Source organism: Neovison vison, chromosome 4, assembly GCF_020171115.1.
Source record: "Neovison vison isolate M4711 chromosome 4, ASM_NN_V1, whole genome shotgun sequence".
NCBI classification, from domain to species: domain Eukaryota; kingdom Metazoa; phylum Chordata; class Mammalia; order Carnivora; family Mustelidae; genus Neogale; species Neogale vison.
In genome coordinates, this window is record NC_058094.1 from 225,330,257 (window position 1) to 225,356,919 (window position 26,663).

The 26,663-nt window shown below is 46.8% G+C and overlaps 1 pseudogene; it reads left to right on the forward strand.

Annotated features, from left to right (window-relative positions):
* The first annotated feature begins 474 nt into the window (after nucleotides 1–474).
* On the forward strand, nucleotides 475–19,319 carry LOC122905477 (annotated as a pseudogene).
* The last annotated feature ends 7,344 nt before the right edge of the window (nucleotides 19,320–26,663 follow it).

Consider the following 26,663-nt stretch of genomic DNA (forward strand, 5'->3'; position numbering starts at 1 on the left):
CAGAAGGTTTCCCGACAGCTCTCCCAGTATTTGCAGGGTGCTTGGTCTGACGATTTTCAAAATTTCACACGAGTACGCGTGTGCAACCAGCTTCCCTCCCAGAGCTATTTCAAACATTCAGCAATATGTTCCAGTTTACCAAACAATGGGCTGGCACAATTGGTCTTCTTGTCCTCCTCCTCATTGGCATTCTGCTTCTATTCGGAAAAGTTCGCCAATGGAGAACACAGCAGCGAGAGCAGAGCCAAGCTATGGTACAAGCCCTTATGTCAATAGAGGCTGGGACATCTCCCCAGGTATGGCTAAGCATGCTGGATTGGTAGTCAAAGACAGGTAAGATCAGTAGAGAAACATACCAACCTAAGACAGGACAGAGATCATCGATATCTTGTGTCTGATGACGGGTAAGGATGTTTTCTGCTACTGACGACCTAAGACAGGCACGATCTCTGCCATAAAACAAAAAAGGGGGAGATGTCGGGGACTGCCTCCGGCCGGGCAAGTCTCTGCCATTACAAGATGGCGCTTGGCTCACTGCCAGCAAAATACGCTGCAAGTAAACAACGAACGTTCTGGTGAAGCTTACCTAAAGGAGGACATAGTCATTGGCTGTTTCAAATTTAATCAGCATAGTAACAGGACTCTCATTGGCTCTCCCCATTGTTTGGCCCCTTATTGGTCATCTTGCTCACTGATTGGTCATGTAAACGTATATAAGTGTATAGACTTGCGGAAATAAAGAGAGAGAAGATACATCTGAACCAGGGCTTCTTGTCATCCTTGCGGGTCGAGGGCGACAACCTAGGAATAGACTCATGGAAATTCGGGCACATGGTATCTGACAGAGTCATTTGGAAAAAGACCGGACTGTTCAAGAAATGGTGCTGGGAAACTTGGCTCCTCAAGTGGGTCCTGATTCAGCTGGGAATGCTAATCTTGAACTCATGGCGTCTTACACCAGTGCATCTCAAACTTGAGTGTTCGTGAGAAGCACCTGGAGCTTGTTCGGTTACAGATTCTTATTCAGGAGGTCTGGGTGGAGACTGAGATTCTGCACTGCTGACGAGGCCTCGTTACTGGCAGTACCGCCTGCCTGTGAACCCTGCTTTGAGCAGCAGCAGCTAGATCTTTAGCATATCAGCTGTTTACTTAACAAAAAGGTGATCTCAGTGTGCCTGGGTGGCTCAGTCGGTTAGGTGTCTGCCTCTGGCTAGGGTCATGATCTCGGAGTCCTGGGATCGAGTCCTGCGTTAGGCTCCTTGCTTGGCGGGGAGCCTGCTTCTCCCTCTTCTGCTACCTCTCCCCTCACTTGTGCTCTCTGGCTCTCTCTCGCTCTCTCTCTCTGTCAAATAGACACATTTTAAAAAAATAATTAATAAAAAAAAAAAGGTGATCTCAAGGATATTTTCAAGGATATTTTGGCAGCTCAGTGATGTCGTCGGAATTCTTTTATCTCTCTGCTCTTCGTTCCTTCAGTGTGATGGTGCGCGCTGGCCTTTTGTTCTCTTGTTGGTTACTCCATTGCCTCGTGATAGCTGCTGTGATTTCAGATATCACATTTATTGTTTTTAAAGATTGTATTTATTTATTTGAGATAAAGCAAGAACAAGAGAGCACGAATGGGGGCAGAGAGAGAGAGAGGTAAAAGCAGGCTCTCCACTGAGCAGGGAGCCTGATGCAGGGCTTGATCCTAGGATCCTGGGATCGTAACCTCAGCTGAAGGCAGATGCTTAACCAACTGAGCCACTCAGGGGCCCCCAGATATCACATTTACATTCCAAATAAGAAGAAAGCCCAAAGAAATGTTCCCTCATTGTCCTCTGGTAGAACTAGGTCACATGGTTACTCCAGCTGAAAGGAAGCTGGGAAAGAGTGTGTATTAGTTTCTGTTGCTTCTGTAACAGATTGCCACACGATCAGTTGCTAAAAACCCACCAGGTTCTTATTTTATAATTCTGGAGGTCAGAAGTCCTAAAATCAAGGTGCTGGGCAGGATCCTTCCAGAGGCTGTGTGGGAGAATCATTTCCTTGCCTTTTCCAGTTTCTAGAAACTGCCCCCATCCCCCTTGACTTGTGGCTCTTTATTCTACGTTCAAAGTCAACAGTGTAGCATTTTCAAATCCCTCTCACTCTCTGACCTCTGCTTCTGTCCTCACATCTCCTTTTTCTTACTCTGACTTTCCTGCCTTCCTCTCAGAAGGACCTCTTATAGCGTGATTCTACTGGGTCCAAGAGATAATCCAAGATTATCTCTTCATCTCAACATCCTTAATCACATTGGCAAGGTCCCTTTTCCCATGTAACATAACATAGCCACAGATTCCGGGGATTAGCACATGGACATCTCAGGGAGGGGACCTTATTCTCTCATAGTGTCTACTTCTACCCCAGTGTGTATAGTGGGGGAGGTACGGAGAGAGAAGGGACTGTCGGTTTAGCCTGCCGTGTGTGACATCTACGTACAGATTTACTTTGGAGACAAGAGCACAGAGAGGATCCTGGGAAACAGGATTGCTTCTCCGAATCTAGTTTGAGTTGACGTCGGTAGCCCCAGTTCTCGGGGTGGAAATAGAAAAAATGCATTTTCTTGCTGCCCCTCTGTTGACTTCTCCTGTGTTCCACATGGGTGTGTTGTTTTCGTCCAGCAGAGCCAACGGGGGCCGTATCAGGAGCCGGAGCCAGAGCTGAGGCTTCTCCTCTTGGGGAAGAGTGGTGCGGGGGAAAAGTGCCCCAGGAAACATGATTCTGGGCAAAATTGTGTTTGTGTCCAGATGGTGACAAAAACGTGCCAGAGAGCGAGGGGGGCCACAGGAGAGGGGAAGTTTGTGGTCATCGACACCCCTGACATTTTCTCCTCGATCTCTTGTGCCAAAGACAAGCAACACAACATTGAAAGCTGCTTGGAGCCTCCACGTCCTGCTGCTGGTAATTGCCATCGGCTGTTACAAGGCGGAGGACAAGGAGGCAGTCATGGGTATCCACGAGCTGTTTGGAGCCGACGCCAAGAAGTACATCATTACCGTTTTCACTCAGGAGGATGATTTGGAGTTTGATGCACTGCAAGCTTACATCCGTGGGGCGGGGTACCTCCCGGAGCTGGCTGAACACTGCGGAGGCCAAAACTGTGCTCTGACCAACAGGGCAAGCGAGGAGGAGTGGCCCGTCAGGTGAGGGGGCTCCCAGGTCCAGGGTTTGCTGCATGAAAATGGAGGACCATACATTGTGAGCTTCAGAAACGAAAGCCGTGAATTCGTGGTAAGCTATTCTTAAGGTCTACAAGGATCTTTGTTGCTAGAGCTCTTGGGTGGATGATGGACAGGGATACGGGAGGCACCGTGTGATGGACCATAGGCTTTGTTTACGGAGACATCTATCCGTGGTCTACCAACATGAGGCACCAGGTGGTGCGGGGCTTTGCATATTACCCTTCTCTGCAAATTAATGGATACATTTAAGTCCTCACCTGACTTTATCTCTCACAGCACTGGACACACAAACGGACCGTCTTTTCCCTTGGCTTCAATACAACTACATTCTTTGTTTTCTAACTCCTTCCCTTGTGGGCTACGCCAGAGATTCCTGAGTCTCCTTGCGTGGCCTCTGAAAGGTGGCACCTTCAGGGCATGGTCCTAGGCTTTCCTCAACTCTGCCTTCCAGCTCCGAGCTCCGCCGATTGCTAATGGTTTCCAGATTCATCGCTGTCGTCCAGGTCTCTCCTTTCAATCCTGCTCCCGTATTCGACAGCTCCTCGACAGCTCCAGTTGGCTCTCATAGAGGACCTCGGACTTCAGACGTCCAGACCTTTGGTTTTCCCTCTGAAATCTGTAAGACTTCCGTTTTCCTCTCAGCTGGGTAAATGGTGGTGCTGCTCACCAGGTCTTAGAACCTAAACCCAGAGGTCGGCTTTGCTGCCGCTACCAGCTGGCAGCTCATATCTGAGAATTCATCAAGTCTTCTGTGGTCAGAAGTCCTGCCTCTCTCCATTTGCACGCCCCCCGTCCGATCCAAGCCAGCCTGGGTTCTCGCCTGTCCTGTCTTACAAACAACCTTCCCCTCTTTCATTCTTGTGCCTTACCCTCAACCCATTTCATACACAAGAGCCATAGTCATATTTTATTTAATTTCTTTTTTAAAAGACTTTATTTATTTATTTATTTATTTGACAGAGAGAGAGAGAGAGAGAGATCACAAGTAGGCAGGGAGGCAGGTGGGGGGTAGGGAAGCAGCTCCCCGCTGAGTGGAGAGCCCGACACAGGGCTCGATCCCAGAACCCTGAGATCATGACCTGAGCTGAAGACCGAGGCTTAACCCACTGAGCCACCCAGGCGCCCTTATTTAATTTCTTTTTTTTTTTTTTCTGAAGATTTTATTTATTTATTTGACACAGAGAAAGAGAGAGTACAAGCAGGGGGAGCGACAGAGGGAGAGGGAGAAGTAGACTCCTTGCTGAACAGGGAGCCCCAGGCGGGACTTGATCCCAAAGCCCTGAGATCATGACCTGAGCCAAAGGCAGCCGCTTAACCCACTGAGCCACCCAGGCGCCCTAATTTTTAAGCTTGAGTAGAAAATGTATTTGTAGTTAAGGAAGATACAAAAATTCAGGTTTTTGCTTTTGAGGAGCTTACTCCTGGGTTTGAGTGACTCATGCATAAGACACAAAACAGTTCCTGATTCAGGGTAAATAAGTGAATGTTGGTACAGAGGATCCATAACGCAAGTGCCAAAAGAGGTAAAGCAAGCAAAAATCCTGCGTGGGGGGTGGCGTTGGTCAGAGTAAACTCTGAGAACTGGTGAGCGTGAAGCCCAGACAGGACGGAGGTGAGCAGGAAAGCAACAATTATTGAGCACCTACTGAGTCCCAGACACATGAACAGACAACTTCTTCACGAGCGCTCTGTGTACCCTGTTCCACAGATGAGGACCCCGGGGCTCCAGAGAACTTGTCGTTCTCTTATCTCCTAGGTCTGCCCTCCTTCTTTTTCCTTTATAACCATCCTTCTGTCTCTTGAAGGCTGTCTGGAACAGGAATGTCTGCAGAGAGGGTCAGAGCATGGGATGAGCTCTGTGCACTGTACCCTGAACACGACACCCTCTTGTTTAAAATGTGGTGGTGACTGTCCACTGATCTTCAGATTGAGTTCAGAATCCCCGACCTGAGCCAGTCCCTAACCCTCTAACTTGCTCTTCAGGTGTTGGTCTCACTGGCCTTCCCCGTGTTCCTTGACTTGCGTTCATGTCCATTCTGGAGCGTCCAGCCTGCCATTTGGTCCACCTGGACACTTCCCCTTTCCCATCTGACTCTGTACCAGGTCTGCTTTTATGTATCCATCTCCCTCAGCATGAGCTCACTTCCTCAGCGCGTCTTCACCACCCGCCCCTCCTTCCATCATGGCGCTCCTCCTGTGGCCACTAGCAGGCGAGTTAAGTGATTGCTCTGAATATACTTGTGGTGGTTGCCTCCCCATAGACTCCCTGAGGGACGGAACTCATTTCCATTCTGTTGACCCAAGATCTTATTTTTGTCTTCCATAAAACAGAGATAATAGTATGTATCTCAGAGATTATCAGCTGCCCCTATTATTATTATTGTTGGGTCGGCGGCTCCGGGAATGCAGGAGGAACAATAAAAATAGTCGCTGGGCCGCCATCTTCCAGGCCGCCCTCTTCCTTTACCCATGACTCTCCCGCCGGAAGGACGTATGCCGAGGACATGTCACCATAAGTAATCCAACACCCATGTAGGAAACAGGAACATTAGGACTCTCCCTACCCTCCAACCACCAAATGCCTTACCATATATAGTTGTGAACCCACACCCCGAATACCTTATCTTTATAGGGCTGTGAACCTATGCCCTGTCTTAACCCAAATAAAAGACCCATTTGACCCCCTCCGGGGTGCGACTTCCCCGACTCTCCTCCCTTGAGTCTCGGAACTCCCCCCAAGAGCGCCTGTAATATACCTTGCCCTGCACCTATCTTGCCTGGTGTTGTATATATCTTGCCTATAAAACCTTACAGTTATTAGCATTATTATGGATGTGTATAAGGTTCACATAAGTTATGGAGACATTAAGGACTTTAAGAACCCGGAGACTCAGCAAGATTCCCACTTTTAGGACTATTACCCAGAAATAAAACATTCACATACATAAAGATGTATGTGTTAGGGTACTTCTCATGGCATCTCTTGAGATAGTAAAACCAGAAATAACCCGACAGTCTACCAGTAAAGGAACTGTTACGTTAGGATGGAATGTTCCATGTCCATGCCTTGGAGCAAATAGCACATCCTAAAAAAATGGAGCTGATCTGTGGGGACTGACTTGTACAGCTGTACAGGACATATTCTGAAGCAGATTGCAGAGCAAGATGCCTACCAAGTCTCCCTGTGTGTTCATATATGCTTGTGTGTATGCGTATAAACTTAGAAAAACACAGAAGGATGTATGTTAATTAGCAGCTGCTCCTTTTACAGTGGGTGAGAAATTTAAAAATTATTACTTTTTAGATCATACACATTTGCACTGCAACAACCTTTGGCATTTAAAACACGTGAAAGAATTTGAGTTGTGCCGGGTAAGATGAAAGAAGTCTGAGGGTCAGAGCTGAGAGGGGAGGATCCGGGGAGAGGGATGGCAGAAGGGACCCACAGCTTGGGGTAAGGCTAGGTAAGAAAGCAGAGGGAAAATTTCCTTGGATGGCATGGAGATTTAACAAAAATAGGGTTAAAATAAAGTATTGGAAGCTTCTAGGAATAGCAGACTCATCAGGATTGTATGTAATTTTTACCCTCTCTTTTGATTCCATGACAATTTAAGTTTTGGGGAGCTTGTCTGCTATACCAGGCAGGGGAAGGGAATACCAATTGTGTGTTTGGTTCCATTTGCCCACCTGGTTGGGGAAAGTTCCAAATGTCCCTGGTTCTTACGTCAGAAACAGCTTCATTTCTATCCTGGGGGCGCAGTGTGGGGAGAAGACACCAGAGATGTGTAGGAGTTTCACGCCCAATCTCCTCCTTTCCCTTGGTCTCTCAGATGGACATTCCAGACATCACTGGGCTAGTTTCTTCTTCCAGGAAGTCCACTCTTATTAAGCCTCTGGATTTTCTCCAGAACAGCAGAAACTCTAGAAGACTTGGAAAGGAACTACCATTATTGTTGGGAGACTGGCAAGAAGGAAAGTTAGAGCTTCAGGCTCCATGCCTTGGTTAGATGGCATTTGTGCGGTTCCTCTGAGCAAGAACGAGACCCGTCTTCATACTTCCGGGAAGCCTGTTGTGGTGTCGGCAGTGGGGTCTGAACCTTGACTGACATTGTGGACGGGTCTGCAAAAGCCAGCAAGGAACATGACCATGGCCTTGATCTGACCACATCATCCTCATTAAATTACTGTGAATTATATACTTGTGTCTCCATTTCTTTACTTTGCAAAAAGATGAAATTTTAGGTCCCTGTGCATCATTTCCACCTTTGTTTTCTAGGATTATATGAATGAAGCCACGACCAGAAGGGGGACAAGCCACACGTTAAGAATGATCCTTAAAAATGGCAAGCTTACATCTGTATCCTTTTGAATGCATCATGAGTCAAAATGAGGTGGAGAAATTAGATAAGTAGGATCAGAGATGTACTCTGGAGGCCTAGCTCAGGTTGGTGTCCGCAGCTTGTCCCCTAGGGAACTCCTAACACTTGGGAGTAGGTTCTGGACATGGTGTGGGTGTCCTGGGCCTCCCCTGAAATGTTACGAAGGTGGGCTTGCCTTCTGTGGCTTCTTTCCTGACTCAGCCTTGTCTTTCTGGCCCTGGATCCAGGACTATACAATGTTGACTCCTCCTGGGAAAGCAGAAATCACCTTCATGGTGATTCCACTCATTTGTGGAGTTCACGGGGGGAGGTCAGAATCCTTGTAAAGATCGCCATTAACGATACATCCTGCACCCCTCACGAGTCAGTCCCTGTAAGAGCCTCCTTGTTCTGTTTCGTAGGTGCAATTTTGTCCAAGGTAAGGGGTGTACACGACTAAGTCAACCGTCCCTTTATTGATGGACTTTTAGGTTATTTCTGGGCCAGCTCTGTGAAAGAACTGAGTATTCAGCAGTGAATTAGACAGATGAGATCTCTTTCCTCATAGAATTCCCCTAATAATAATAATAATAACTATTATAATTTCAATTTTAATGATAATCACAATTGACTTTATGTACTGGAAAATATATATAAATAATTCAATCTTCCTAGCATATAATTCTCATGATAACTGTACACATCTATTCCTCTAACAGTCCTATGAAGAGGGTGGTATTATCATTATTCTCACTTACAGAGGAGTAAACTTAGCCAGAGACATGTGGACTCAGGCAAAAGTAGGGATTTAAAATTCTTTTGATGCCCTTCAGTCAAGACCTCCTGGAACTTGCTTGTTATGTCCCCAAATGATTCCTTGTGACCCTGAGGAAATAGCACACCATGGAGAACTGGGGGGTACCTCAGAATGAGGGCATTGGAAGGCACTTTATCTTGGTAGGATGCAGACTTGCGTGAGCTGATTTTGGGGAAAGCAGAAGCTTTCCCAAGACAACAAGGATGAGCTGTCACCTGCGTTTTGATGGTTTTCTTTAAAAGTGTGTCATTCCACCTCCCAGACCTGTGGCTCAGAGGCCCAGGAGTGATCCACACTGATAGTGCCTGGGGTGCCTCAGCCCCTGAATATTCCCTGGGGCTGACCCTGACCTTTGCTCAGCCTGAAGGTCTGGCACTGACCTTGGATAGGGGAGTAGTAGTGGGGGCAGGGCACGTGTGCGGAGAGAGTTTTGTGGCCCAGGTTTCTACAGTAACTTATTGACATACAATTAACATAGAGTAAGATGCACAAATCTTAAGTGTATAGCTCTGTAACCCCCAGGCAGAGAAAGATCTGGAGCGTTTCCAGGGCGCCTGGGTGGCTCGGTCGGTTAAGTGTCTGCCTTCAGCTCAGGTCATGATTCCAGGTTCCTGGGATGGAGCCCCACATCTGCCTCCCTGCTCACCGGGGAGCCTGCTTCTCCCCCTGCCTCTGCCTGCTGCTCTGCCTACTTGTGTTCTCTCTCTCTAATAAATAAATAAAAGCTTTAAAAAATAGCAAATTAAAAAAAAAAAAAAGATCTGGAACATTTCCATCACTTCCCAAGTTTCTGCTGCATCTCCCCAAAGGGAACTGAATCCAGACTTCTGGCAGCATAGACTAATTTCGTCTGTTCTTGAACTTCATGGAGTGAGACCCCACAGTGTGTGTTTTGTGTCTGGCTTCTTTCATTTAGCATGTTTTGAAGATCCACGCATGTTATATATCAATAGTTCATCCATTCATTCTTTCGTTTTTGTTTTTGATTGCTGAGCAGTATAACATTTTATAAATATACTATCAAGGGGCATTTTATTTTATTTTATTCATTTATTTTTTCCATGGGGCATTTTATTTACTTATTTATTTATTTTAAAAGATTTTATTTATTTGACAGAGAGAGACACAGCAAGAGAGGGAACACAAGCAGGGGGAGTGGGAGAGGGAGAAGCAGGCTTCCCGCCGAGCAGGGAACCCGATGTGGGGCTCGATCCCAGGATCCTGGGATCACGACCTGAGCCGAAGGCAGATGCTTAGCAACTGAGCCACCCAAGCGCCCCCCACATGGGGCATTTTAAACTCAGTCTCCCTTGTTCTGCTTTAGTCCGTGGACTTCGCAGCCCAGGCACTTACCTTTGGTAGCAAAATGAAAGGAAATCTAAGGACCAAGACCTCATGAGGCCAAGTTTAACATTTTCACTTTCCTGGGAAATCATGACCATTTTTACATTATCTCTTCATTTATTCATGGGCCCCTTTGCAGCTTTGACTCAGAGAGGTAGCTCCTGACCGGGACTAGTGTCCTGCTGCTCAGAACACTACCGGCCTTCTCTGTAAAAACTGACAAGGATGAGAAAGCAGAACACCTGTCCCCATCTCTGAACTCAGCTGCAAGAGGAGATGTTGAATCTGCTCTTTTGTCCCCTAGGGCAAGGGGAGAAGCTGCTTCAGGCCCCAGGATATAAGCTGAACCCTGGGCCACCGGAGCTGAAGGTCCTGCTTGTAGGCAGGCGTGGAGCTGGGAAGAGTGCATCTGGGAACAACCTTCTGGGGAATCGAGTCTTTAAGACCAAATTCAGCGAAGGGTCAGTCACCCAGAGGTTTGTGTCTGCGAGCAGAATCTGGACAGAGAGGAAAGCTGTGATCACTGATGCTCCAGACATCTCGTCTTCAAGGGACCTTAAAGCGGAGCTCCAGAGACCTGCCCTTGGGTGCCCCCTCGCCCTCCTGCTGGTAATGCCACTGGGCTCCTTCACCTAGAAAGATGAGGCGGTCCTGGATGCCACCCGGCCAGATTTGGAGACAAATTCGTGAAGTACCTGATCATTCTCTCCACCAGGAAAGAAGATCTCGGGGATCAGAATCTACGGATATTCCTGAAACACAGAAATAAAGCTCTCTACAACCTCACTGACGTGTGCAGTGACCGGTATTTCGTCTTCAACTGCTGAGTGACGGGGGAAGAGGAACAGAGCCAGGCAGACGAGCTCCTGCAAACAGTTGTGGGCATTGCAACAGAATGGGGGCAGGCCCTGCAGCTTCACAGGGGAAGGTACACAGCGTCTAAAATCATTTTTTAGATGCTTCTAGAAACTAGATATGAAATATACAAGAAGGGCAGGGAGAAGAGGGAAAGGACAGGTCCAGTCTATTGACTAACTTTTCTTTCTCCAAGGTTACTGAAGTTATGAGCCTTTCTGTGCCCACGGTCTTTAATTCTCTCCTGACCCTTAGCCCCTCTCTCCAACGGGATGGTGAAGGTCTCTTGTTGAGTTTTTTCCAATCTCTTCTTCTCCCCACAGTGTATCTGTTGCCTGCGGCTCAAGACTCAGTGCTCATGATGAGATAGATGGTTCTGGAAAGTTGGTTTACTCTTCTCTTTCTCTTAAGCCCACTCTCCCTTTCTTGACTTCTTGGTTCCTTACTCTTCACTCATTGGAGAGGGGAGGCCATTCTGAAGAGAGGAGGATGAGGCCTGGCAGCCCGAGTCCTCACACGGCATTAGGTGGGTTTCTCAGCCCAGCCACACCACCCGCGGCGCTAGCAGACGTCCCCGTGCACTCGGTGCTACATGCTCATTGCCCTGAGCTGAGATTCTTCCAAGTCAACAGGACTCACTCGTTGCCTTCACTTCAAATGCCCTCCCCTGAGAAGAACACAGATTCAGAAGATTGTGTCTGCTCAGGAGCCCTTGCACAGTCCTCACGGAGGGCCGGGTGCTCGGGAGCCGGCTCAAGAAGTGGAGGCATGCAGGGAGGTCCGGAGAGTCTGTGTGGAGAAAGCCCAGTTTGTAATGGGCTTTGGAGAGTGGGCAGGGTTCAGACGGTGGCAGAAAGCTGGAAGACACCTCAGGGAAAACTCCAGCAGGGAAGTGGGACTGAGCCTACCCCTCGAGGGGCCGGCCGAGGGAGCGGCCATGATGGACATGGAGGGTTCACACCTCTCCAGGACATGGGACGGCCATCATAGACCCGATCGTGGAGGTCTTTGAGAACCACCCGCTCTGAGGGTGTGGAAGCAGGGACTGAAATCCGTGACAAATGTGAGACTGTTGGAAGATGGATCTAGAATCCTGTAAGCATAACTATGAGACTGTGGGTTCAGGATACGCAATGCAATAATTTGCCCTAGAAGAGCACAGGGTAGGCTTTCCTTCTTCTTTGTTGTAAGGTGGATATGCGTACATTGGCAAAGAACAGTGAAAAGGCCAGTGCAGAAGAGAGACCACAGTACAGGTGCAGAGTCATAAGGAGCCCCCACGAGCTCCCACTGCCAGGTCTCTAGCATCTGTCATTCAGTTTTTAGGGACATCTGTTCTCCATCATCACCACACAAAACAGCGTGAGTGTGTGTTTGTTATTATAACCACGAAGTGCTTTTTGACACATCAGTGAAAAACACAATTCAGTTTAATGTGGTTTTAATGAGAAATGAATTGTTGGTGATCCAAATGAAGGAACGAGGAGTCTGTCAATGGCATATGTAGTTGCTTTTTCACAAACAGTCAATTCCGTGGAGTAATTTCTCAAACGCATCAAGGAGATTTTGCGGCAGTTAGCATTAGTTGGCAATAGGAAGACATTGTTGCAGCAGGAACAGAAGACCAAGGGATGAGATGAGATGTGGAGTGTGGATGCAGCTGAGTAGACAATGGGAAGTAAAGGCAGGGTCCCTCACAAGGTGCCAGGGAGTCAGAGAAGTGACCAGAAGGAGGGGGTGAGGTAGCTGATAAAGAGGTAGGAACAGTGCCATGTCGTGGGTGAGCACGGGGCAGAGACGGTGGTCCAAGTCATGCTTCTCATTCCGAGAGCGCGTGTCCGGAACCATGCTTCGGGAGAGAGCTGCTGCGTCAGAGGGTGGCCCAAGTGCTCCGAGCATCCTCTGCCATGGCATCTGGCAGCGCTTGGAAAACTGCCCCCAGATCAGCCCGTGGTCATCCATCTTTCCTGCTTTCTTTTCAACAGAGACCCTGAGCACGGTGCTGGTGGGGAAGAGCGCCACCGGGAACACCATCCTTGGTGACCCCGACTTCCGCTCACATTTCCAAGCACAGGCGGGACCTCGACGTGCCGGAGCAGCAAGAGGACGTGGGGCAGGCTGCGGGTGGTGGTTGTGGACACGCCTTCACTCTACCTGACCACCAGTGCGGAGGGAGGTCTGTCCCAGCTGGAGGAGGAGGTCAGAGGCTGTTTGTCCTGTTGTGAAGAAGGGAACAAGGTTCTGGTCCTGGTGTTCCAGCTGGGATGGTTCGCTCAGGAGGACAAAAGGGCAGTGAAGGACTTGGAGAGCATTTTCGAGAGGAAGTACACAACGTGCTCTTCACTTGGAAGGAAGATCTCGAGTCAGGGGACTTTGAAGAGTGTGTCCAGAACACAGATAACAAAACTCTTAAGAACATCATTAAAAGGTGTGTGGGGGGGCGAGTCTGTGCTTCTAATAACAGAGAAATGGGCCAAACCAGGGAAAAACAGGCAACAGATCTTCTGGAAATGGCCGATAAGCTGATAAAGAGCCACGGAGGGCAGGGGGTCCCCACGAATGGGAGAAAGTCAGCAAAATCATTAAAAATGCCCAGGAAGGGGACACCTGGGTGGCTTAGTGGGTTAAAGCCTCTGCCTTCAGCTCAGGTCATGATCTCAGGGTCCTGGGATCAAGCCCCACATCAGGCTCTCTGCTCGGTGGGGAGCCTGCTTCCCCCCACCCCTCTGCCTGCCTCTCTGCCTACTTGTGATCTCCGTCTGTCAAATAAATAAATAAAATCTTTAAAAAAGATGCCCAGGAAAAGTACAAGCCCACAAATTTACTGAAGAATTTGAAAGAGATTTTATCGTAGGCAGCCGACGTGCGTGGGGGTCTCTAAGGTAGAGCCACTCTCACTTGGGGACGGACTCGGTAGGGCTGATGGGGTGGGAGAAGGCTCCAGACCCTGGCAGGCACGTACAGCTCAGCCCATGTTGCTTCAGCTCTTTGTGGGTAAATGAATCGTCAGGTTCCTCTCTAAAGGAGAAAGAAGAAATTAGGTGGGGGAATTCTAGAAAGAGGCTTCAGAGATTGGGTGGTTTTGAGGGTCAGAATTAAGTCACATGAATCACCTCACCTGTGTACGTAAAGTGGCTTCAGGACAGTCAATGTGACCAAGGTCAAGGCCAGCCTAGGGTCAAATACAGAAACCTGCCCAAGGACGGGGGGATGCAGATCCAGACAACTCCTGGCATGGCAGAATGGAGAAGCTGGACTCATGCAAACCTCCACGAGCCCCTGCTACACCCCCTACCCCCAAGATGACTCAGGGCCAGCAGGTTCCTTTCCTCACCAGGGGGCTGTTCCTTAGTGCTCCCTTCTTTCCAGGCCTGAATGGAAAGTCGGACCCTGTCTACTCTTCTTTCTTGTCCCTTAGAAAATAAACATGAGTCTGGGAGGTTTCAAAAGACTTTATTGCTAATCCTCGCCGTGAAATAGAGCAGGACAAAACTCAGACACATGGTGAAATTGCCAAGATTAGCCAATCTTGCAGATTTCCAGAATTTTTTTTAAGATTTTATTTATTTATTTGACAGACCGAGATCACAAGTAGGCAGAGAGGCAGGCAGAGAGAGAGGGGGAAGCAGGCTCCCTGCTGAGCAGAGAGCCCGATGTGGGGCTCGATCCCAGGACTCTGGAATCATGACCTGAGCTGAAGGCAGAGGCTTTAACCCACTGAGCCACCCAGATGCCTCAATTTCCAGAATTCTAAGTAGGAGTCTAGATTGCTTCCAGAAAAGTTTATTGAAAACTCCTTTGTCCTGGATGATGGACACTGGAGAGAGTATGTGTTGTAGTGAGCACTGGGTGTTGTGTGAGACTCAGGAATCACTGACCTGTACCCCTAAGACAAATAATATATTCTATGTTGATTAATTGAATTTAACTAACTAAACTTTTTAGAAAAGAAAACACCGTTGCACTTTTCTCTTTTTTTAATCCCCAAGGTTAGAAATTAGGGTAAAGTTCAGAGAGCTCAAGGAAGAATGTCTTGAACACATTAAGGGCTTATTGAGTCTCACGTCAGGAAGTCCATGGGGAGGGAGTGTGAGGTCGCTGTGGCCTCCATGCTTCCAGCTGCTTCTTGGGTCTGGGACGGGGGTATCCCGCTGAGGCTGAGCGGACGATGTTGAGGGCTGCTTCGTGCAGGCAGTAAGCAAGGGGAGAACTGTGGGGTCGGCCCCCAGGTAAGCGGTTGGATGTCATCACTGTGAACTGTCTGTGTATGCTTTGAGGACAGGCTCTATCATCTGCTATTGCTTTTTGAAGGTATCAGCTGCCTTCAAGTTTAACCTGTTCATCAGAGCCCAAACTGTCGCCATTAATACTGTTGTATTCTCCCTAACCCTGCATGTGACAAGTTCTGGAAAATGTGTGTATAAATACATTCGGTTGAATGAAATAATGAAGGTGAATTATTCTATAATTTCACGTCCTCCTGGTTGCTATTTTTCTGACTTGGGGGAAGAGCCCGCCGCCATGGAGAGGCAATGCAGATGTTTATAGACACCTCGACTTTGGGGAGGTTCTTGTGTCTTTGGTGCATGAGGACCTTCGGAGTGGGTGACAGCTCAGGAACCCCGCAGTCCAGGCATTTCAGTGTAGCAAGGACAAATACATTAGAACCAGGAGCATGGGAGCAATAAAGTCTAGAAGGCATTTTGTGCCTCTTCCCAGAACTTCCCTTTTGTTGGAAGGCAGGCACAGAGCCCAGGGCGCTACCCGTGGCTGAGCAGGTGGCGTTGGGAGCTGCACTAGGTGGCGGATGTGTGGGCTAAGCCGTGTGACATCTTCTCCCAGCTAGGACCTAACCTCCATCTCCCCTTTCCTTTAGGACCACATTAGAGGGGCGGGACAACATTATGTTGGTTCCCCTGGGGGGCACCTGCTGGGAGTTAGGAGTGCAAGAGGTTGCTCTGGGGGCAGGGGACAAGGTAATAGCTGTTAAAGGCTGAAGAGGAAGCAGAACGGGGCTGAGAGCTTTCCTCCTGTGATGCAGATCTGACACTTGCTCAAGGAAAGGGGGCAGGCACTGCTTGGTAGGGAGAGCGGCACCCTGGACAAGCCGGGGCCGTCTGAAGAGGGAGTTCTAGGGCAAAGACAGGTGCATAGCGACGGCGTTCTGCAAGGACAGACACTGGCGGCCCCGCGGTGCTCAGCCCTTGGCTGGGGGCTGCCTGGGAAGGGCATGGCTTTGGCCCAGAAGCTGAAGTAGGTCCTGAAAGGGCTGCAGCTGGAGGCTGCCGGCTGACTGTCCTCCTTGGAGCAGAGTGAAGTTTTCCTTCTTTTCTTTTTTCAATGCTGCATGTTAGATCCCCGGAAGTTACTCATCTTATAGCCGGGACTTCGCACCCTTGGACTAAAACCTCCCACCCCCCTACCTCCCCAACTAGCTCCCAACAACCACCATCCTACTCTGTTTCTTCAAGTTGGACTTTTTTTTAGATTCCATGAGTAAGTGAGATCATAGAGTGTTCGTCTGTCTGACTGATTTCACTGAGCGTAATGCCCTCAAGATCCATCCGTCCTGTGACAAAGGAGAGGATGAATATGGCTGAAGAATATCCCATTGTCTCTATGCACTGTGCCTTCTTCATCCACTCATCTGCGGACAGACACTGAGGTCGCTTCCACATCTTGGCTCTTGTGAATAACGCGCAGTGAACATGGCAGGGACGGGGCGTGCAGAATTCCTTCAAGATCCTGATTTGCTTTTCTTTGGCTCTACACCCAGAGGTGGGACTGACGGATCACGTGGTAGTTCTCTTTTTAATTTCTTTTTTTTTTCCAAAGATTTTATTCTGAAGTCATCTCTACATGCAACATGGAGCTCGAACCCATCTCCCAGACACTAAGAGTCGCGAGCCCCACTGATGGAGCCAGCCAGGCAGCCCTATTTTTAATTTCTTGAGGAACCCCTACACCGTTTGCTTCAGTGGCTCCACAAATTTACGTCCCCGGCACAGTGGGTAGAGTTCCCTTTCCTTCACTTCCTCGTGGACACCGGTTACCGCTTGTCCCTTTGGTAACAGCCATTCTCACAGGTGTGAGGTGGTATCTCATTGTGGTTTTGATTTGCATTTCCCTGGTGATCAGTGACGTTGAGCATCTTTTCATGTATCTGCTGGCCATTTGTATGTCTTCTTTTAAAAATAGTGTTTCAGGACCTTTGTCCGTGTTTTAATCAGATTGCTTTTTGTTGGTGTGTTGTTGAATTGTATGAGTTCCTCATAAACTTTGGATAGTAACTTCTTCTCAGATATATCATAAGCAAATATTTTCTCCCATTCTGTATGTCACTTTCTCACTTTGTTAATTGCTTCTTTAGCTGTGCCAGAGCTTTCTACTTTAACATTATCCCACTTGTCTGTTTACTTTAGTTGTTTGTGCAAAAAAATTATTGCCCAGACCAGGATCATTTCCCTGAGCTCTCGTCCAGTGGTTTTACCATTCTGGGTCACGAATTTAAATCTTTAATTCACTTTGAGTTAATTTTTGAATAATATGAGAGTCTAATTTCATTCTTTTGCATGCAGATATGTGGTATCCCAATACCATTTACTGAAGAGATGATCATTTCCCCATTTATTCTTGGCTTCCTTGTCAAAGATTACTTGACTAAATTTTCTTTTTTTTTTTTTTTGGATTTTAAAATATTTTATTTATTTGTCAGAAAGAGAGAGAGAGCATAAGCAGGGGGTGCGGCAGACAGAGGGAGAAGCAGACTCCCTGCTGAGCCAGGAGGCTGATGCAGGACTCAATCCCAGGACCCTGGGATCATGACCTGAGCCAAAGGAAGACACTTAACCAACTGACCCATCCAGGCATCCCTTGACTAAATTTTCTTGAAGGGAGAACCTTCGAGAGCGGGCTGGCACGCTCCCTGCCAAGCCTTTTGTCCATATGTTTTCAGAGATCAGCGCCTGCAGGTTTCCACTGGGCCTCTCTTCCTGTGAGGCAACTAAAAGAGGAAGATTTCTAGGATGACCTGTGGCCCTTGTCACTGCGTTCAACCTTGGGCTGCGTGCAACTCACGGTCTTCCTCCTCCACTGTCCCTTCTCATTTCCCTTGCCTTGGCTTTCATTTCTGTTTCTGTCTGTGTGACCCACAGTCTGGTTCCTACGGATCTGAGACCCTGGTAAGACGCTAAGAGTCTCTCAAACATATGTGCCTTAGCAAGACCACTAAAGGCTGGCCATGAGTTGCTCGTCCTGCCCATGCAGTGAGGTATGTAGTGGGCTGGCTCCCAGCTGGGAATGACCTTGCCCCACAGGGTAGGTTTGGCAATCTCTAGAGACATTTTTGGTTGTCACAACAGGGGGTTGCTACTGGCATGTAGTAAGCGGGGGCCAGAGAAGCTGTTAAATGTCCTACACTACACAGAACAGTCTGCCTAACCAAAGATGATCGGGCCCCATCCGCCAGTAGGATGCAGATGAGAGACCCTGATGGAGTGATCAAGGTGGCGTATTGAAGGATGTCCAGATGTTCCAGCTGTCTCTGGAGTTGAGAGTGGGAGAAGTAACTTCTAAGGAGGTGGTTTTTCCCTATTCACAGTGTTTCCATTGCCCGAATGCCCTGCATATGTACCTATTTGTCACATGGGGTCATCCGATGTCCCTAGCCTCCCCCCAAGCCTCTCCTTCCTCATGGGGACCCCTTTCACTTCCTCTTCTCGCTCTTCCTGCCCTGGGAAAGACCTTGTGCAGACTGTGGCATGTGTGGTGAGTTTAACTTCCAGAGTAAAAAAAAAAAAAAAAAGTGTGCTGATGACGAAGATAGAAAATCTGGGAAAAAACTCATCTTCCTATCGTATCATTACAATGGTTAGTGCCATGGACCCATGGGCCCAGCTTTCCCCATTGCTGTATGACGCTTCTCCCCAGCAGACAGAGACATCAGCACAGCTCACCCTCCAGTTTTCCAGGAGGGACAATGAGATGCTAACAAGGAACCTTTGTGGTTATAATTCTTGCATTTATTTCTGAGAACAGACACAAGATGTGCTTACCAGATCGGTGTGAGATCCACCTGTGAACAACGTGATACTTCAGCTACAAACATTTCCTGTTTTCCTCTTTTTATCTAACCCCGTCTTCGTAAATGCTAGTGGGTGCTATGGTGGCGGGCCTGTGTTTCCTGATCCCCAGATTAATAGGGGTTGATCCAGGATCAGGTGTTATGTCCCAAATATAGTCTTTGGAAATATATTTGTAATTTGTCTGTGCTAAGGCTACAGTAAGTTTAAAGTGAGGTCATTTACATCATGAATGTTTTCCTCGAGTTCACTCTTCCTGCTTAAGCGGTCCTCCAGAGCCCCTGCAAGTTCTTGTTTGTTTTCCTCAGGTGTATTTCTGAGGTTCCCCAAAGGATGAATTATATAAGCTCCTGAAAATGTCTGTGACCCGCCACGTGGTACTTGCCATGCTTTTCTTCTTTTCCTGATATGAATCCTCTGCTGAGTAACTGCCTGGAAGGCCCTGTTATCATCAGGTATGATTTTCAGATTTACTGGTCACCAAGTCTTCAGGTTCTCAATATTGCCATGTCTACTGGGGACTGGAGCATCTGCCAAACACCTCCGGTGTTTATTCTGGGCAATGAGGTTCTTGTGGGTACTACTGCTGACTCCGCTGGCCACTCACCCCCTTTCTCCCCAGGTTACCTACATTGGAAATAGTGAAACACTCCACTGAGGCCCATGCCAAGAACTGGACTTAGACAAAAATCCTCAACAAAATACTAGCAAATTGAATACAACAACTTATAAAAAGAAGTGTAGACCATGAGAAGTAGGGACCATCTAGAAATATGTATACCTGGGATTTAACCCTGGGAATACAAGATTGGTTCAGTGCGTAAATATCCATCAGTGTGTTTTATCACATTAACAGAATGAAGGACATGATTATCTCAATAGGTACAGATAAAACATTTGACAAGAGCCAAACCCATGTATGATGAAACACTCAATAAACTAGGAAGAAATACAATCATGGTGTGCTTCACAAATGTCCAAATTCCTTGGTAGTTTAAGCAAAGATGTTCGTTCTATGGCCTCCATGTAACTCTCCGCTCTCAATTCTTACTCTTATGGTCACACCCCAGGGTCCTGTCCTCCTGCCGCAGCCCTCCCCTCCTCCCCAGACACACACGCATGCTGTGGATGGCCGCTCCAACTCATCACTTAGATTTAAGATCCATCTTATATCTCATATGCGAGGAGCCAACACGGGGCTCGAACCCACTATCCTGAGACCAAGACCTGAGCTGAGATGAAGAGTCGGACACTTAACCAACTGATTCATCCAGGTGTCCTACATCTCATATTCTTTTCTTTTTTTTTTTCCCAAAGATTTTATTTATTTATTTGACAGACAGAGATCACAAGTAGGCAGAGAGGCAGGCAGAGAGAGAGGAGGAAGCAGACTCCCCGCTGAGCAGAGAGCCTGATGCGGGACTCGATCCCAGGACCTGAGATCATGACCTGAGCAGAAGGCAGAGGCTTAACCCACTGAGCCACCCAGAAGTCCCCCACACCTCATATTCTTGAGTAAAGTTTTCTGACCGAGCCAAGGCTGACTTAAGCCTCTCCTGTTTCATTCTGTGACATTCTCTGCATACCCAGACCCACGGCTTCCTATTTCTTGCCTCTATATCCAAGTACATTATAAAATCCTCGGTGACAGGAACTCCTTATTGTTAAGTCACATTTCAGTACTTGATATATCCAAGGCCTACAGTTTTTAATTTGTCACTCAGACGTCAGTCAGCTTTGCCCCACTCCTTGGTGAACGGTTACATTTGGTCCAGTCCGTCATTGCATAATGCTTGAGGGCTCCAGTGCCCCCTGCTATTTCTGAGTTCCCTTTACTTCTTCCTCAGCCTTTTCTGTTTCCTCATTTCTATGAAATTATGCACTGTTTCTGTTTCAGGCTATGCCCCCTGAAAGCCGAAAACGCAGTGTTACTGTTTCTTTTTTAAAAACTGTCTTCGAACACAATTATTCATACTCAGATTTTTCTTTCTTTTTTTAACTTTAGGAACTTTACTGGGACTGTGCCGAGTACAAGAGTGAGCTCACACCTTCCTCTCTCATTCTGATCGCTCTCTTCGCTTTGCTCTCCTCTCTTTAAAAAAAATTTTTTAAAGATGCTTTTACTAATGTATATGAGATTCTGTCCCTTCCTGGACAACAATGACATTTCTCTTCCAGTCTGCCAAGCTTTGATGAACAAAAGCCCCTCACTAGTACCCTCCCCCAACCCAGCAACCCTGTCCTGCATTATACTGAACGGTAGGAAAAGTCAATCTATTTATTTATTTTTAAAAGATTTTATTTATTATTTATTTAACAGACAGAGATCACAAGTAGGCAAAGAGGCAGGCAGAGAGAGAGAGGGAAGCAGGCTCCCTGCTGAGCAGAGAGATGCGGGGCTCGATCCCAGGACCTGGGACCATGACCTGAGCCGAAGGCAGAGGCTTAACCCACTGAGCCACCCAGGCACCCTGGAAAAGTCAATTTAATAAACTTAATTTAAAATTAAAAAATCTCCCACATATTCAGAATATTGGGTAAAGTTTAGGTAAGCATCGAGTGTGGACCCAAAAATGTGCAGGGAGCGCCATCCAGTTCAGCAGAAGACAGGTTTGTACTGATTCTTGGTCTCCCGCTCGTTTTCTATGAATCGGGAAAAGACTCGGCTCGGCTCTTGGAGAGGGGCGTCTCTCTTGGAACCTTCTCCAGCTGTGCTTGTTTCTGGCTGTTTGCTCGTCTCTGCCAGTTATTTCGGCTCTCGTGGTGTGGGCTGAGAGATGTTTTATGCTATGGTCTTGCTTTGCAGCTTTTGGCCTCCTTCTTCCTTTGCCTTTTCGGAGCGGTTTTCCGTCAGGGGTCCTGACGTCGCTCTCGTGGTTTCACGTCCTGGGCGTCCTCTCCTGCAGGTGGACAGCGAGGACTTGTTTTGTCAGCTGGGGTCCTGAAAGTCAGTCCCACGTTGGCTCTTCACTAGGGACTTTGCTTAGAACTGCTTGAGAAGTTACTGATTTCACCGGAGATGCTATGTCCGAAGCTTTCTGCTAGGAACGCAGCCGTGTTTCTGTGTTTGGTGGCCCGGTACTCTTGGCAGGAAGGCGCTGGTATAATGCACAGCCTTGCGTCCATTGTTAGTACAGAGACCCTATGCTGCGCTCCTCCCTCATCTAGGCCCCAAGCAAACTTGGTAACCTTAGAGGCTACTTGTGAACTGTAGGACTCAGATGGTGGTTCTAGGTCTGGTACACACGGTGGCCTGGTATATGCTATCTAAGCTCTCCGGCCTCGGGGTCCGCTCTTGTCAAAAAATCGTTTTTCTCCTGTGTTGGAGAGAGCTGGAGTCCCTGAAATCCCGTGATTGGATGGAGGAGGCTGTCACCAGTGCCCCAGGGGTGTGAGCCGTGGTGTGCCCAGCATGCTGGAAGGCCTGTTCTCACACAGCCTGGAAGGTGTCTGCCCAGACCAGACAGCCACTCTCCGATTTTTCACCAGGGGGCTAAATGACACAGTTGAGCTGATCATGCCCAGAGGCCGGCTAAGCCGGGACACGGGCCGAGGGGGGCTACTCGTCCATTCTTGAGCAAAGTCATCTCTGCTCAAGGTGGAAAGGAGTGAGTGTTGGACACATCCTCAGTAGGGAAAATATTCTCCCCTCTTCTCTTCAGCGTTTAAGGAGGTTGGCTGGGGCGCCTGGGTGGCTCGGTGGGTTGGGCCGCTGCCTTTGGCTCGGGTCATGATCTCAGGGTCCTGGGATCAAGTCCCACATCGGGCTCTCTGCTCAGCAGGGAGCCTGCTTCCCTTCTCCTCTCTCTCTGCCTACTTGTGATCTCTCTCTCTCTCTCTGTCAAATAAATAAATAAATAAATCCTTAAAAAAAAAAAGGAGGTTGGCTTTAGCAATGGGTAGAAAAAAAGAGAAAATCGGTTTTTACCACTTACTTTTCCATCCTTCATGACAGAGTCTTGAGTGTCTTCCAAACGCAGCCAAGTCCCTTTTCAGCCTTAGACTTTGACATGGGAGGGACATCGATAAGGGCTTTGCTCAGGTTCCGGTGATGGTTTAGGGAGTCATGAAGCTGCTAGCACAGAGAAGAAGACATTTCTGGTACCTTCTATGACTATTACTAGCTGGATTTCATTGTGGCCGGAGAATGCACTCCACGGAGTTTCAACTTTCTTGTATTCGTTGAGATTTGTCCTGTAGCCCAGGATGTGGTCTGTCCAGGCCCGTGTTTGGTGTGTACTCGAAAAAGATGTGTCCGCTCCGCTTGTTTCAATCAGTATCAGTAGGATCCTGCTGATTGATGGCTTTATGGGGCCAATTCTCCTCTAACCTTGCTCATTTCTCATCGCTGCTCTGTCAGGGGTTGAGAGAGGGATATGGAGTCTCGAACAGAATTGTGGATTCATCAGTTTTTCTTTGCATTCTTTCAGTTTTTGCTTCACGTGTTCCACCATTCTGTTTTTGGAAATGACACATTTAGGATTGCTCTATTTCCTGACGGGCTGACCTTTTCATCATTGTCTAATGTCCATCCCTGGTTTTGGTGATTTTTTTTGTTCTGAAGGTGACTTTATTTGATACTAATATAGCCATTCTTTCTCTCCTTCACATGTTTAATATTTGCCCTATTTATCTTTTCTCATCCTTTTATTTTCAGCTTGTTTGTACAGTAACAGCCGAAATTAGTTTTCTTGGAAGCAGCATATAGTTGGGTCATATGATTTAATCTGCTCTTCAGTTTCTACCTTTTACTTTAGATCCCTACATTTAGTAGAATTAATTATTGAGGTTTTAGGACATAAGTCTGACATTTTTATTTTGGTTTTTTCCTTTGTTCTCTCCCATGTTTTCACATCTGTATTTTCTCCTCTACATTTCTGTGGGTTACTTGAACACTTTTATAATTCTATTTTGATTTTAATATAGTGTTTTTGTATTTATTCATTTATTTTAGTTTTGCTTTAAATTCCAAGTAGTTAGCATACAGTGGACTGTGCGTTTCAGGTGTACAAATTAGTGATTTGACACTTCCATACGATACCGGGTGCTCATCGTAAGTGCCCTCCTTAACCCCATCTCCTGCATCACCCATGTCCCTCCCCCACACCTCCCCTCCAGTAACCATTAGTTTGCTGTCTATAGTTAAGAGTCTGTTTTCTGGGGGTGCCTGGGTGGCTCAGTGGGTTAAGCCTCTGCCTTCGGCTCAGGTCGTGATCTCAGGGTCCTGGGATCGAGCCCTGCATCGGGCTCTCTGCTCGGTGGGGAGCCTGCCTCCCCTCCTCTCTCTGCCTGCCTCTCTGCCTGCTTGTGATCTCTGTCTGTCAAATAAATAAATAAAATCTTTTAAAAAAATAAAAAATAAAAAAAATTTTTGAAAAGAGTCTGTTTTCTGGCTTTCCTCTCTCTTTTTTCCCACTATGATCGCTTGTTTTGTTTTTTAAATTCCACATATGAGTGAAATCAGATGGTATTTGTCTTTCTCTAACTGACTTATTCTAATTAGCATAATATTCTCTTGCTCCATCCAGGTCATTGCGAATGGCAAGATTTCATTCTTTTTGATGGCTGAGTAATATTCCATTATATATATGAGCCCTATATATATGCTATTGTTGACAATGCTGCTATAAACATCAGGGTGCAGTAGCCCTTTGAATTAGTATCTTTGTGCTCCTTGGGTAAATACCTAGCATTTACCTAGCATGCTGAGTCAGGCTAGTTCTATTTTTAACTTTTTAGAGGAACCTCCACACTGTTTTCCAGAGTGGCTGCACCAGCTTGCATTCCTACCTGGTGAGGTTCCAGGTAGGGAGGTTCCCCTCTCTTCACATCCTCGCCAACACCTGCTGTTTCCTGTGTTGTTGATTTTAGCCATTCTGACAGGTGTGAGGCGATCGCTCGTTGTCGTATTGATTTGTAGTTCCCTGAGAACGATGGAGCATGTTTTCATGGGTCTGTTGGCCATCTCTCTGTCTTCTTTGGAAAAACGTCTATTCATGTCTTTTGCCTATTTTTTTTTAACAGGATTATTCAGTTTGGGGTGTTGAGTTTTATAAGTTCTTTATATTTTGGATGCTATCCTTTTATCAGAGATGTCACTTGCAAATATCTTCTCCCATTCTGTCAGTTACCTTTTACTTTTATTGATTGTTTCCTTTGTTGAGCAGAAGCTTTTTATTTTGATGAAGTCCCCAGTAGTTTATTTTTGCTTTTGTTTCCTTTGCCTCAGGAGACAAAATCTAGTCAGACATTGTTACAGTCAATGTCAAAAAGGTTGCTGCCAGTGTTGTCCTCTAGGATTTTGATGGTTTCCTGTCTCACATTTAGGTCTTTCATCCACTTTGAATTTAGTTTTGTGGATAGGGTAAGACGGTGGTCCACTTTCATTCTGCATGTGGCTGTCCAGCTTCCCCGACACCATTTGTTGAAGAGACTGTCTTTTCTCCACTGAATATTCTTCCCTGTTTTGTCAAAGGTAAATTGACCATATAGTGGTGGGTTCATTTCTGGGTTTTCTATTCTGTTCTGTTGATCTATGTGTCTATTTTTGCACTGTAATACTTAGAACAACCACTGAAATAGTTTTTCAAAAAGAAACGCTATCTTAATGTGTCCCTTTCTGAAAAGCTAATCAGTTGTTTAGAGGTTGTTCTAGGTTATATATATAAATATATAATATTTAATATATAATATTTATATATATATATAAACTTACTTATATATAAACTTGCCACCGTCCGTTGGTGATATTTTACCAGCCAGAGTGAAGTGTATGAACTTAACCTCCCTTTACAACACTGAACCTTCCATGTCTACAATATAAATGTCCTGAATTTATTTCTTCTACATAAATTTAGAGTCACATCAGACAATGTTGTGATATATTCTTCTATCATCAAACATAATTAGAACTCATTTTTGGTACTTTTTCTTCCAGGCGTTCCAAGGTTCCTTCTTTTATTGTTTCCTTTCTGTTTCAAATCCTCCTCAGTCCTTTAGAGAAGGTCTCCTGGTGACAAAGGCCCTTAATTAGTTTTCCTTCACCTAAGAATGCCATGATTCCCTTTTTATTCTTGAAGAACATATTCTCTGGCAACAGAATTCTGGGTTGACAGTCCTTTTCTTTCAACACTTGAAAAATGCTTTGTCCCTTCCTTCTGACATCCATGGTTCCCGACGAGAAGTCTGGAGACGATCCTGTACCTCTCCAGGGTCTGCCACTTCTATAGTCCCTGTCTACAGAATGGTAGGGGCCAGGCACCCAGCCCCCATCCCACTATGTTTTTAGGGTCAGGGCGGGTATCTTTCAGGGGCTTCCAGTCTGTCCTTATGTAGGATCACCTGGTGCCTGAATGTCACCCAGCTTCACTGTGGGCCTCAGCTTGCTTCGGTTTTATCCACAGCTGCCCCTTTGGGACTGATGTCCTCCCTAGGTCATTACTGCCACCACTGGGCCATCCTTAGAGAAGGGTGAATTGGGGGCAGCCCGCACTCCCTTACTGCCCTGCCTACTCACATCTATGTGCGACCTGCCATTTCATCTCCTGGAATGGCACAAGCACATAATTCTTGTGTGTTGACCAGGCTTAACGAGAGAGAATCACAATGTGAAGGATGTTCAGCAGGTTCTTGAACAACGTCAGTGTGAACTGCGTGGGTCCACTTTGATGCATAATTTTTTTAAAAAATACATACTGTACAGCACTATGTGGGGCATCTCCTGGCTCAGTCATTGGAGCATGTGGCTCTTGCTATCAGGGTTGTGGGTTTGAGTCCCGTATAGGGTGTAGAGATTACCTATACCCTAAAAATTACCTGTGAATAAAAACTTGAAAAAAATAACACATACTGTATAGTACTATAAATGTATTTTACCTCCTTATGATTTTCTTAACATTGCCATCTTTCTAGTTTATTGTAAGACTATAACACATAATACACATAACATACAAAATATGTGTTAATCAACCATGTACGTTATTAGTAAAGTTAGGGGGAGTCA